Source organism: Mauremys reevesii, linkage group 1 (genome assembly GCF_016161935.1).
Source record: "Mauremys reevesii isolate NIE-2019 linkage group 1, ASM1616193v1, whole genome shotgun sequence".
Taxonomy (NCBI): domain Eukaryota; kingdom Metazoa; phylum Chordata; order Testudines; family Geoemydidae; genus Mauremys; species Mauremys reevesii.
In genome coordinates, this window is record NC_052623.1 from 5,431,839 (window position 1) to 5,446,168 (window position 14,330).

The 14,330-nt window shown below is 48.8% G+C and overlaps 1 pseudogene; it reads right to left on the reverse strand.

Moving 5' to 3' along the window:
- Positions 1–4,586: 4,586 nt before the first annotated feature.
- LOC120395748 lies at positions 4,587–11,065 on the reverse strand (annotated as a pseudogene).
- Between the last annotated feature and the right edge of the window lie 3,265 nt (positions 11,066–14,330).

Consider the following 14,330-nt stretch of genomic DNA (forward strand, 5'->3'; position numbering starts at 1 on the left):
CAGTATATAGTAGCAAGCCCAGGCCCTGGGTCAGGGCAGGGCAGCAAGGAATCAGGTCTCAGGCAAACAGCCCAGGCTCTGGTTCAGAATGGCCAGGGGAAGGGTGAGACTCACACGCCCAGGTTGGGTGGCAGGGGGGACGCACCCACTCCACTGCGTCCCAGCCCGGGGCCCTAGCAGCAGCAGGAAGGCCTGCCGCCGGGTCAGTGGGGATCCTGTCTGCAACACACTGACGTGGGTTCTGGCAGTGCTGCAGCCAGATTATGCTCGGCTGCCCCCGGGCTACTTCCACACTCCCCCTTGGAAGGTACCTGGATCTGGGCGGTATCCTCTGGGAGGTTGAGCGCTGTGGGGGCCTCCAGGTAGCCGATGGGAAGCTCCTCCAGGCTCTGGTTGAAGCAGGCTACTGGAAGGTCTGGCCACTCTTCTGGTCTGCCGTGGCCCACGGGGGATCTCCCAGCCAGGAGCCAAATCGGCGGTGTCTGGTCTCTCCAGTGGCTCATCCCCGAGTGAGCTCTGAGGCTGGTCTTTTATGCTTTCTGTCTTGAACCTTGACCTCTGCGGGGCAGGACCAGGGTGGTCTGGCTCCACTCACTCCGGCGTCCGGAGGGGCTCGTCCCTCTCCGGGGCAGTGGGGAACCATACCGCCTCACTACGCCTTAAACGAGTGACTCAGGTTTGGAAATGTACCTCACATCCTCAGCTGTGAAGACCGATGAAAATAATTCATTTAGTTTCTCTGCAATGACCTTATCATCCCTGAATGCTCTTTTACTGTCTCGATTATCCAGTGGCCCCACTGGTTGGTTAGCAGACTTCCTACTTCTGATGTACTTTAAAAAAAATAATAATAATAATTGCTATTACTTTTTTAGTCTTTCACTAGCTGTTCTTCAAATTCTTTTTTGGGCTTCCTCATTATATTTTTACATTTTATTTACCAGAGTTTATGTTCCTTTCTATTTTCTTGAATTTAACTCATGGGTTCTTTGCAGCTTGTTTACAGGATGAAAGCTCTCCCAGCTCAGCTAGGAGAAGAACTGCAAGTCATGTCATGTCCGAACACCAGCACGTGCTCCCACCCTGCTGCCTTCCTCCTGGTCGGCATCCCTGGACCGCAAGAGGACCAGTTAAGGATCGCCTTCCCTTTCTGCATCATGTATGTCATTACTCTGTTCAAAAAATGTCATTGTTATAAAGAGAGTCCAGCCTCCATGAGCCCATGTACCTCTTTCTGGCCATGCTGACCATCACCGACCTGGTCCTGTCCATGTCAACCCTGCCCAAAATGCTGAGCATCTTCTGGCTGGGCTCCCTTTCATACTGCGAGCCTCTTCTCATTCCTAACCTACCGCTTTGGCCACAAAGTCCCCTGCCATGCCCACATCCTTGTGGCCAATCTCTACCTGTGGGTGCCCCCCATATTAAACTGTATTGTGTATGGGGTGAAAAACAAACCCGTGGTTGCTACAGCCCCGGAGCACTCATGGAGTCAACGCCTATGGTGAGGGGCACAGGGCAGAGAGATGCAGACACATGCCTGGCTCCTGTGAGAGGCTTGGGGCTGAGAGACACACAGACACACACCCAGCCTTTGCGAGAGAAATGGGGCTAAAAGACACAAATACACGCCCGGCCTCTGTGAGGGAAATGGGGCTGAGAGAGCCAGACACCCGCCCAGCACCTGTGAGGGCACTAGGGCCAAGAGACGCAGACACATGCCTGGCTCCTGTGAGGGGAATGCAGCAAAGAGATGCAGACACACACCCAGCCTCTGTGAGGGGAACAGGGCCAGGAAATGCAGACACACGCCCAGCGTCTCTGAGGGGAATGGGGCTGAGAGAAATGGACAAACGCCTGGCCCCTGTGAGGTGAATGGGGCAGAGAGATGGAGACACACACCTGGCTCCATCTGAGGGGAATGGAGCAAAGAGGCAGACACACGCCCGGCCCCCTGTGAAGGGATTGGGGCTGAGAGAGGCAGACACATGCCTGGCCCCATCTGAGGGGAATGGAGCAAAGAGACAGACACACGCCCATACCCTGTGAAGGGATTGGGGCTGAGAGAGGCAGACACACGCCCGGCCCCCTGTGAAGGGATTGGGGCTGAGAGAGGCAGACACACGCCCAGCCCCTGTGAAGGGATTGGGGCTGAGAGAGGCAGACACACGCCCGGCCCCTGTGAGGGGATTGGGGCTGAGAGAGGCAGACACTCGCTCAGCCCCTGTGCAGGGATTGGGGCTGAGGGAGGCAGACCCTCGCTCGGTCCCTGAGGGCAGAATGGGGGCCAGTGATGCAGTCACATGGCTGGCCCCTTCCAGCCCCCTAGGAGCAGCAGTGGGGTGCCAGACACACTAACAGTGCCGAATGCAGACTGAGGAGCTGGGACAGAGTGACCAGCAGGCACCTGGCTCCTGGCGGGGAGGTGGGGCTGGTAGGTGAACTCATAGCAAACATCCTGTGAGGATGGTGGAGAGGAGAGGAGACGAACATGGTCCGCTGTAATTCAAGCCTAAACTTGTATGACACCGTGTAGCCGCTCAGCGTCCTCCAGGAAACCCTCTTTTTGCCAGCCCCATTCTCCTCTGTGTACAGTCCGTGGCGACTCCCCTCATCCCTTCCCAATGGCCAGTCATTAGGCCTCTCTGACGGGTTGGGTCACAGAGACCCCCTTGGGAACTGCCACCTGATGTGCTGGGATGACCTCTGAGCCCATTTTCCCTGCCAGCCTGGGCCCCTAGAACCCTGTCTTGTTGATCCAGACATGCTAGCCTGCTACAACCCAGACCCAGGTCTGAACCACGAAAGCTGCAGGCTTAACTGAAAACAGCTTGAGAAGTGAGCCTGTCTCCAGCACCCAGAAGTCCAGTTCCCAATGGGATCCAACCCCCAAATAAATCTGTTTTACTCTGTATAAAGCATATACAGAGTAAACTCATAAATTGTTCACCCTCTAACTCTGATAGATATGCACAGATGTTTGCTCCCCCAGGTATTAATTACATGCTCTGGTTTAATTAATAGGTAAAATGTGATTTTATTAAATATAAAAAAGAGGATTTAAGTGGTTCCAAGTAATAACAGATGGAACAAAATAAATTACCAAACAAAATAAAACAAAAACATGCAAGTCTAAGCCTAATACAGAAGGAAACTAAAGGGGACCCTTTGTCTCTCTGGGTCCCCACCCCTCCTTCTAAATGGAAAAGCACCAGGTTTAAGATGGATTCCAGCACCAGGTGACATGGTCACATGTCCTGTGAGACCCCAAGCCTACATTCTTCCTGGTCTGACTCACAGGAGGGCTTGCAAGCAAACAGAGCTATCCACAGTCAATTGTCCTAGTTGATGGGAGCCAGCAAGATTCCAAACCACCATTAATGGCCCACACTTTGCATTTGCAATTACAATAGGACCTCAGAGTTATATTTCATATTTCTAGTTTCAGATACAAGAATGATACATTCATGCAAATAGGATGATCACACTGAGTAGATTATAAGCTTTGTAATGATACCTTACAAGAGACCTTTTGCATGTAGCATATTCCAGTTACATTATATTCACACTCATCATATTTTCATAAAATCGTATGGAGTGCGACGTCACAGCCTTCACCAAGGCTCAGTCATACTCATCTTCCTAAAGCTCTTTGCTGTAGTAAGAACCCTTCCTACCCTTCCCAGGACTCTTCGAGTGCCCACAGGCAGGGAGGTCAGACGAGATAGTCAGAGAGGCTCCTTCTAGCCTGGGAACATGGAAAAGATTCTGAGAAAGGGAGAAGGGTGTAAGAGGGCATGTGTCGGGGGGAGAGGGGTAGTCGTCTGGGCATGAGAGGGCACGTGGCAAAAGGGAGAGGCAAGCAGCTGGGTGTGAGAGGGTGCATCAGGGAGAGATTCAGCCATCGGAGTATGAGTTTGCCATGTGGTAGCTTGGGGGCCTGGCCTTGTGGTTAAGGCTCTGGACTGGGGCTTAGCTCTGGGTTCACTGGCTCAGGCCGGAGTGCAGTCTACTCCAATCTCCTCTGTCTGAGATTGACCAGATCAGGGTCAAGACCCTCTGCATGGTGTAGCTGGGGGTAACCTGCCTCCAGGGGACCTTTCATATTCACCCCCAATGAGGAGAGGTTGGCTGGTGCCCTGAAGCAATTGCTGGCATAGTCTTAGACTCCCTCTGTGATGTTCGACAGGTTCTTGGGCTCCCTGGGCCTCATCCCACACCTGTAATGTGGGGTGACCACAACCCTGCCTTGCCCACAGTTGGTCCCTCTTGTCTGTTTAGATTGAAGCCCATGGGGCAGGGACGGTCTCTAGCTGTATGTCACACAGGACCTCGCACAATGAGGCTCTGATCTCGCTGGGCTGGGTGGAAATGGTGAGTGAAAATAATGCTCTAGAATAGTGAAAAGTCGAAGCCATGTTCTGCTGCAGACTGAGACAAGCATGTTTATTAGCTCTGCTGCTCAGCAAGGCTGAGGTGGGTTTCTACAGCCGGGGGTGACTGAGCTGTCTGGATGCCAGGCCTTGCTGGCCCTGATGTTGCCTGCACGGACCTTGCTCCTCAGCCGCTGACTGGTCCCGTGGGCTTCAGGCTGGTTTGACGCCCAAGATGTGGAGCACCCTCTGCCGGATCCTCTGGGTTCTCACCCCGTAGATGATGGGGTTCATCATGGGAGGCAAGAGCAGGTAAATGTTGGCGATGAGGATGTGAACGTGGGGAGCCATGTGGCCAAAGCGGTGGGAGAAGTAGGTGAAAGTCGCTGGGGTGTAAAAAAACAGCATTGCGATGACGTGGGCACTGCACGTGCCGAGGGACTTGTGCCGTGCCTCCTTGGAGGGAAGTCTGAAGACGGCCTGGAGGATCAGGATGTAGGACAGGACAATGAGGATAAAATCTAATCCCCCAGTGAAAACCGATACGGCCAGACTATAGGCACTCACAGTAGGTGTGAGAAATGACATTGGTCCTGCAGTACGGGAGCCGTTTGAGCAGAAATGGGTGGGGGCCCAGTAAAATGGCCCCCCTCATCACAACGACCAGGCCTATCTTGGCTACGACCTGATTGGTGAGGATGTGTGAGTGTCTCAGCGGGTTACAGATAGCGACATAGCGATCGAAGGCCATGGCCAGCAAAAACCCGGACTCCATGCAAGAAACTGAGTGAATCAAAAAAATCTGGGCCAGGCAAGCGTTGGTGTGAATGGCCCAGTCCCTGAACCAGAAAATGCAGAGGGTTTTGGGCAGGGTGGTGGTGGAGATGACCAGGTCGGCGAGCGCCAGCATGGAAAGGAAAAGGTACATGGGCTCATGGAGGCTCGGCTCAGTCTTGATAACAGCCAGGAGGAGGCTGTTCCCCAGGAGGGACAGAATGTAGACGGAGCAGAAGGGGATGGAGATCCAGATGTGTGCCGCCTCCAGCCCTGGGATGCCGAGGAGGATGAAGGTGGAGGGGTGGGTCATGGTCCAGTTGGAAGCTGCCATAGTGGGGCTGGTTGGGACTGTTCTGTTCCTCGACACGGCTGCTTCCTGCCCCTGTAAATAACTATTAAAACAATCATTAACCGTCTGATGGGAACATGATCAGATGGTGTTTTGTTACCATTAGTTCTTCACCTGTCCTGTGCTAATGCCACATGAAGAGTGAGTCACAAATAACCTATTCCTGGCTCCTGCGCTGCAGCCATTCCACCCTCATCACAGAGGCTTTTAGCGATAAGTGAGGGCTCTGTAGGAGTTCAAAGCTCTGTATTTTTTTCTCTACACTCCTCTTATTAGATGCACTATGAACTGTCCATGAAAATCCTGCCTGAAAATAGACTCATCAGGCTCAATCCTGAGCTCGCGTAAATGGGTGTAGAGCCATTAGAGTTGTACCTATTTACACCTGCTGGAGATCTGGCCCACTGCAGCCAGCTGAAAGAGAGACCTGATTTGAGACGTTTTTTATGAATTGTGCAATGACTCCTGAATGCCTGCAGCAGAGGAGGGGAGGGAAAGTGATGTGAGCATTACCATACATTTGGGGAAAGGATTTGGAAGGCTCATCCCTGATTCTTGTGAGACAATGGCAGGGAATCTCAGCAGAGAGGATGGGGTGGAGCGGGACTGGAACACTCAGCTGCCCTCCTCCTCTGTGGAATCAGCCTTCTGGGCTTGGCTACACTTAGAAATTTGCAGCGCTGCAGCAGGGTGTGAAAACACACCCTCTCCAGCGCTGCAAATTGCGGCGCTGCAAAGCGCCAGTGTGGTCAAAGCCCCAGCGCTGGGAGCGCGGGTCCCAGCGCTGTCCGTTATTCCCCACAGGGAGGTGGAGTACGGACAGCGCTGGGAGAGCTTTCTCCCAGCGCTGGCGCTTTGACTACACTTAGCGCTTCAAAGCGCTGCCGCGGCAGCGCTTTGAAGTGCTAAGTGTAGCCACAGCCTCTGTCTGTCAGAGATGAGGCCTATTGGAATGGCCTGGGGGATTGTAGATTGGCTCCCCTAAGCTTTCTCCAGGGCTGTCAAGCCAGCATCAATTCCAGCAATGAATTCACGTGAGGAGAGCAAATTGTTCAGCCAGACCGTTCTGTTGTGTCTAACGTCTCTTTCTGCAGGATTCACAGCTAGGGTGAAGCTGCCCTGTCAGAGTGCCAGGCAGGGCCGTCCTTAGGATTTATGGGACCCTGTGCAGTATTATTAACCTAGTGTCCCCACACCCGACGGCAGCCCGGGCTGGCATGTGTATGTTAGATAAGGGGGGTCTGTTGAAGGATTTCTTTAAAAAAACTGTATGTCTGAAGATCCAAGCATTCAAGGCTAAAGATGAATCCTCTGATCGTGCATCTAAAAATCTATGCAAGGATTTTTTAGTGATGTGATTTTATAATCTTCAGCAACACACTCATGAAATATTTTTAAAGCAAATTTTAAACGAAGGTCCTGTAGGCTAATGTGTTCTGAGTAAATATCACAGTCATGCACCACTGGTTTTGTCAGGACAGCCAGAAATCAACAGTCTATACCTGAGGGTTGGCAAATGCCTGTTCAATGGCTTCATTACCCCTTGAATGGCTCATGAACAGTTTCAGTGTTGAGCTAATAGGTCTGGCAGGCCGGAGGCCTTTTCACTTTTAAGCACTAGATCTCCCCTGGAGGAAGACTCACCCGGCTGCAGCAGCCAGCTGTGGTAGGAGCCTGCAGGAAGGGTCAGAACAGGGACAGGGAAAGGTTGGGGGGAGGTTAGACACTAAGACCCAGGGGTGCCCCAAATTTTTTGTGCCCTATGCAGCCACGTATGCTGCCTATGCCTAAGGATGGCCCTGGCAGCAAGAGACACAGGACTGAGCCCTGCATATTCCTGGGAGAGATGTGGCCCTTCTCACAGCCCTGCCTTTTGGAGGAAGGAAGCAGGAGGTTCATACCAGGGGTCTGACCTGAGAGCTCTCTGAGCCCAGGAGTCCTATGCACATTGGTGGGAGCTTTGCACACAAAGCACCCAAAGGACTGGGACCAAATTATTTCATGATGAGAATGCAGGGCCTGCCTTGCCTACTTCTCCCCCCGTGACATTCTCACTCCTCCATCTGGTTTCTGTGGGTTTGTCCACACAGCAGCTGGAGACGTCGCTCCCAGCTGTGAGAGAGCCAGCATGTTAAACGCAGCAGGGTGGCTGTGGCCATGGGAGGAGCCAAACTCAAGCCCATCAGAACCCCCGGGAGGCTGGCCTCTCCTACTGCTCACACTGCTGCTTGTAGGGAGCGAGCTGGGTCAGAGCTAGCGCGGGTACATCTGCCCGAGCTGGGAATTCCTCCCACAGATGTAGCCTGCCTTCCTCCAGTGAACCCTTCTGGTAACTTTACTCACACCCTCAGTACTAACCGCACAGGCATTTACAGCTCAGCCTGTAATGAGTGAGCCATGAGCAGAGTTCTGTCCATTATCTAAGTGCAGCGTACCAGTGACTTTGCACATGTTAGGAGAACTTCCACCAGCTCCTGGCCTGGCTTTTGCAGGGTCACTGGGTGTAAAGTCCACCATGGGACTCAGGTATACACGGGGTTACACTCGTTTAACATAGGGTGTGATGTAAACTCATTCAGTTCAATTGGTGCAAAAGATTTTGTGGACATTTTGATTTCAGACTAAGGGAGAGATTTAAACCAAAATAAAAGTGTCCACACAAGCATTTACATCAGTTTAACTAAACCAGTTTAGTTAAAATGGTGCAAATCTCTTGGTTTGTCTTCATGTACTGTGCTACAGCGTGCAGCAGAGCAGCCAGAACACTTTCCATCCCAGGGTGTGGGTTGTAAACTTTCTGAAAATCCAGGGCTTTTTAAGTGCAAGACAAAAGAATTTTCCATTTTTTTGTTGTCACTGTTTGCAATTTTGCTTTTTTAATTTTTAATTTAGTGCCTTTGGAAACAAGGGGGAATATTACAGCCTACAATGGATTGTCTTTTCCCGCGGGGTTTTTCGCTTAGGTGTTATGTCCTTGGGGCAGCCGGTGTAGGAAGCAATCACTTGAGGCCAGAGAGCAGGCAGCTAACCAAAACCTCCATTTTATTTACAGATATACAGAGAGCTCACACAGCCGGTTGAAACCGGCTGAGCTAACCCATAATAATCTAACTCAGTTGCCATAGCAACAAAAACCATGACAACCAAATACACAACATTAGGGATGTCATTCCTCAAGTGAGTGCACTTGGGCTTGCTACAATTAATTAGCAGCCTGACAGATTCCATACATATGAGTAGTCTTTCATTTTTTTATTAACAAATATGCTTTTCCAACAAGTGCATGTGAATACATAAGAATGGTGATGTTGCCACCGAAGTGGGAGGGATTCTGTAATCGCCAGTAAAAATCCTTTGCAATTCAAACTATAATGCATTGTCAGTTCGTGTTCATTCCCACACTGATGTTTCCTTTGTCCAAGTCCAAGCCTTTCAGCTTTACCATCCGTGGGGTCTAAAAGAGTAAGCTGTTTTCCCAGGGTAGTGGAACCAGTAGTGATGTGAAGGGTATTGTTCACTTTATAAGTTGCTGTTATTTATGGGAAGTCTTCCCTCGCCTCGATTACAACAGAGTTTGGATTTATACAATTAAAGCGCACACCTGGAGTTCCAATGCCAGCAAACACGGCACAAGGGAATGCTCAATGTTTTAAAACTTTTAACTTGATTTTAAAAGCAAAACAAAACAAAACTTTTATTTTATATAGCGGGAGGTTACATAATAATACAAACTAAACATTAATTTGTACTTAGGCCAACCGGCTGAGTTTCTCCTCCCCCATTTCTCGGTAGTGGGTTCCTAATTTTTTTATATTGTGCTCCAAATGTCCTTTTGGGATCAAGCATGTGCAGTAATTTTAACTGGTTTGGAGCTGATTAGGGTTTTCTTTTTTTTACCGTTTTAGGGCAAAAAAACTCTTCTGCTCTTCTGTTCCTTCCCCCTTCTGACCACCCCATTTCCATACTGAGGTGGTCACGTTTGGAGCCATAGCCTGGGGCTTCCACAACTTTTCCAGAATTTCAAGTAAAGGGGACCATAAAGGGATTGCTTAGACGTGCCTACAGGGAAAGGAAGATAATGGGGATCACTTTTCTCATTATCATAATGAGAAGGATACGAGTAGCCATCCTCATCTGGCCTGCCCCTGACCCTTCCCAGGCCACGACTACTTCGAATCATAGCCACTCTTCCCTTCTGTTCTCCCAACATAGTCCTAAGAGCACAAATTTGCCTCTTACATTCCCATGGTCAGCCTGAGTTCTACTATGGGATTCCTGTGTTGAGGCTCTGACAGCAGATTCACTCTCCGTTTTCCAGTGTCTTAACACAGACACTTGCTGCTCCAGCCTGTTTTTTTTTCTTTCTTTCTTTCTTTTTTTTTCTAGTACACACTTGCTTCTTGCTTCTGCATAGCTACCAGCTGTGCTGCCTGCGTGAGGGGTGTGACTCCGAGGGTTTCAGATTTTGCCATATATATATATATATATATATATATATATATATATATACATTTTTATTTTAAACCTTAAATATTCTAACTCCTGGTTTAATGTTGTTGCTGCCATTCATAACCCCTGTAATGCAGCGTTTGTTATTCCCATTAACATTAGGATCCCTCCCTTTTCCTGTACCAGCTCAGGATTCCCATTCTTTACAGAGCTGCAACAACGCTCAAGGGCCACTAAAGACTCCAGCTTTCCAAGGGCCGTTCCCATGTTTCTGTATAAAATTCGCCAAGCTGTTATTCAAAACCATTTCTAGTTTTTCTTTTTTCCAGGTGTTTCCTGTCCCTCTCACAAATCTTTTTTATTTAATCAGACTTTTTGGCTCAAGCCCAAAAATCAGCAACGGAGTATGACCTTAAATTAACTCACAGACCCTGGCATGGCAAATTTGTTTGCTGCCCTGTTCCACTGCCCCCCTCACCTAGTGTAAATAACACAAACAAACCACTTGCATTAATTGTTCCTCTCCTTACACCACTCCTGGCTAGGCTCACTCTCTTACCTGGGGTTGCCATAGCCCCCAAATGGGGCAACTTAACTATTTCACTTCAGGCTGTCTAAGGAATAAATCAACAGGAACTCAACGATTCTGTTTGATCAAGAAGTAATTCACGTCAGCATGCTTTTGTCTAACACTGCAGTTTATTAGATTTAAGCACACACAGACATAAGCAATAGGTTTAGAACATCCCAGTTGTTTACCTATATTCTGAGTCTGTATTGAGTAATCAACAACAGATCAACATGTGAGGAAAATGTCTCTTCTAGGATAGCTTCCGAGGACTGATCCCAAGTACACGTTATTATTTAAACATTTTAAACTATCTTCTACTAAATACATTGGTCATACTGACCCCTATCACTTTTATTACTTTTTTAAACTTTTATTAGTAGAGGCACTTGGACATGAAGTTGTTTATTTGCATATTGTTTTATTTTTTATTTTTAGTTATTTACTTTTTTATATACTAATTAGCAAAACTGCCAGTACTTATGACCTTGCTTCTGCAAGCCTGTCTCCAAATTAACCCATAACTATGTGACGTTCTTTTTTATTCATTCATTGTCGCTGAGTGCACATAATATGGTTGCAATCGGCTTGAACACATTTTGGAATATATTCACCCCTTAAATCCAGGGCAACAGCTCCGTGTTTCCCAGCCAAGCCCCACTGAATAACCCAGCCCCTTCTGTGCTGTTAAAGAGGGATGCAACTTAGAGAGTCCCCAGGCTGAGCATCTTTCCAGCAGACCAATCTTCCAGACATGTGGCTCTCAGTGCTCTCTCCCCAGACCCTGAGCCTGCCCCTCTCTGAGCTTCCTTGGCCTGGCATAACCCGTGGGATCCCCCCCTCACCCGTCTCAGCTCTGTGCTTCCTCTGGGCTATTATGTGGGGCAGGTGCTGCTACCGAGGGCCATTTCTGGGCTTCAAAGCCCTGCACTCACCCTGCTCCTGGTCAGCAGAGAGGGGCTGCCCGGGCCAGCGGGAGACGTCCGGATAGTCTCTGTGAAGTGCCGGAGGAGCGCTGGGCAGGAAGGTTTATAGCCATGGCTGTGGGAACTCAGCAGGGTTTCTGCCTCACCTGAGCAGCCACAGCTCAGCAGAGAGTGTGAGACTGAGCAAATAGTCCCCTGCTATTCCCCGGCGCCCCGAGGGGGCTGGGGAGGCCGATGCACCAGGGACAAGCAGACACAACGGGGAAAGCTCATTAGTATCAAACAAATGAAAAGCCAGGCAGGGTTTGCCAAGACTCATGAACTCTAGAGGCCCGTTCAAGTGCTGTACGTCCCTGGAGTCATTCACAGATCTGGCTTCAAGAAAATTGCTGGCTGCTGATTGGTTGCAGGAACCACAAAGTTGCTGTGAATTTGAGTGGCATTGCGACCCCATAGACCAGGTCACAATGCCACTGGCTCCCACTGGGTCTGGCCATCTCTGCCTGCGGGTGTGGGCTGGAAGGCTCCTGCGTGATCTTGAGGACTTCACAGTCAGTGGCTGCCTGACCACACCAGAGGCTGGGCTCAGGAAGTCCCCAGTGAGTGGGGCGAGGCAGGACTTGTGCTGGGACTGGGGAATCTCCCAAGGGGCCTCCAGGGGTCTCTGAGCTGGGACCGGCTCTAGGGTGCAGGGGTCAGACCAGCCCCCCTGCCCTTGCCCTGTACAGAGGTCATGCCACGTCCCCACTCCTACTTGATTTTCCTTTTCTTCTGCAGCTGAGGATTGTCTGCTTTTGCTATAGCATCAAACTTGGGATTTACATTCATTTGGCTAGCTACCGTGACGCTCAAGGCCTGTTCAGACTCACTCCTTTTCAGGACACAGTCTACCCTATTATTCATGTCACATGCAATTTTTGTTCCTAGATTTAGGATTTCACATTTGTGGTAAAACACATTGTGACGGGTTTGGTCAAAGAGACCCTCTTGGGACTGTCACTTGACATGGTGGAATTACCGCTGAGCCCCTTTCCCCTGCCAGCCTGGGACTCCAGAACCCTGTCTTCTTGAGGCAGACACGCCAGCCTGCTGCAACTCAGGCCCAAGGTCTGGTCCATGCCCCCAAAGCTGCAGACTTAACCAAAAACTGCTCAGCAAGGCACCTACCTCCAGCACCCAGACACCCAGCTCCCAGTGGGATCCAAACCACAAATAAATCTGTTTTACTCTGTATAAAGCTTATACAGGGTAAACTCATAAACTGTCTCCCTCTATAACACTGATAGAGAGATATGCATATTTGTTTGCTCCCCTTGGCATTAATCACTTAGTCTTGGTTAATTATTAAACAAAAGTGATTTTATTAAAAGTAAGATTTAAGTGGTTTCAAGTAATAACAGACAGATCAAAGTAAGTTATCAAGCAAAATAAAACAAAACATGCAAGTCTAAGCCTAGTACATTAAGAAACTGATTATAGGTAATATCTCACCCTCAGAGATGTTCCAAGAAGCTTCTTTCACAGACTAGAGTCCTTCCTAGTCTGGGCCCGATTCTCTCCCCCGCTACAGCCTTTGTTAGTTCCAGCAGTATCTTAGGTGAGAAGCAGGAGCTTTCTCACTGGGACCCACTTTGTTCTGTTCCACCCCCGTTTTATAGCTTTGGCACAAGGTGGGAATCCTTTGTCACTCTGGGTCCCCACCCATCCTTCTAAATAGAAAAGCACCAGATTTAAGATGGATTCCAGGATCATGTGACATGGTCACATGTCACCGTAAGACCTAATTCTTCATTCTCCCAAGGCTGGCCCACACATACCCAGGGAGGTTTGCAAGTAAACAGACCATTTACAACCAATTGTCCTAATCAATGGGAGCCATCAAGCTTCCAAACCACCATTAATGGCCTGCACTTTGCATAAGTACAATAGGACCTCAGAATTATACTTTATATTCCTAGTTTCAGATACAAGAATGATACATTCATACAAATAAAATGAACACATTCAGTAGATTATCAGAGTGGTAGCCGTGTTAGCCTGTATCAGCAGAAACAACGAGGAGTCCTTGTGGCACCTTAGAGACAAAGAAATTTATTTGGGCATAAGCTTTTGTGGGCTAAAACCCACTTCATCAGATGCATGGAGTGGAAAATACAGTAGGGAGGTATAAATTCACAGCATATGAAAAGATGGAAATTGCCTTACCAAGTGGGAGTTCAGTGCTAACGAGCCTAATTGAATTGAATTATACCGACAGGAGAGAGATCTCGCATCACCATAGTTAATCCACCTCTGAAAGAGTCTCTCCTGCCGACATAGCACAATCTTCACCAGCACTTAGGTTGGTATAACTATGTTGCTCGGGGTGTGGATATTTCACTCCCTGAGTAACGTAGCTATATGGAAGTAATTCTGTAGTGTAGGCCTTCCCTAAAACAGGCAGCACCATGATTGATCTTTTAGTACATTAATCAATAAGAAAGAGATCTTGGAGTCATTGTGGATAGTTCTGTGAAAATATCCACTCAATGTACAATGACAGTCAAATAAGTGACCAGAATATTGGGAACCATTAGGAAAGGGACAGAAAATATCATATTGCCTCTGTATAAATCCATGGTATGCCCACATCTTGAAACAGTGTGCAGATGTGGTCACTCTATCTAAATATATATATATATATATAGTGGAATTTGAAAATCATTTGGAAAAGGGCAACAAATATTATTAGGGATATGGAACAGGTTCCGTGTGAGCAGAGATTAATCAGATTGTGACTTTTTCAGCTTGGAAAAGAGATAACTAAGGGGGGATATGATAGAGGTCTATAAAATCATGACTGGTGTGGAAAAAGTAAATAAGGCAGTGCTATTTACTCCTTCTCATAA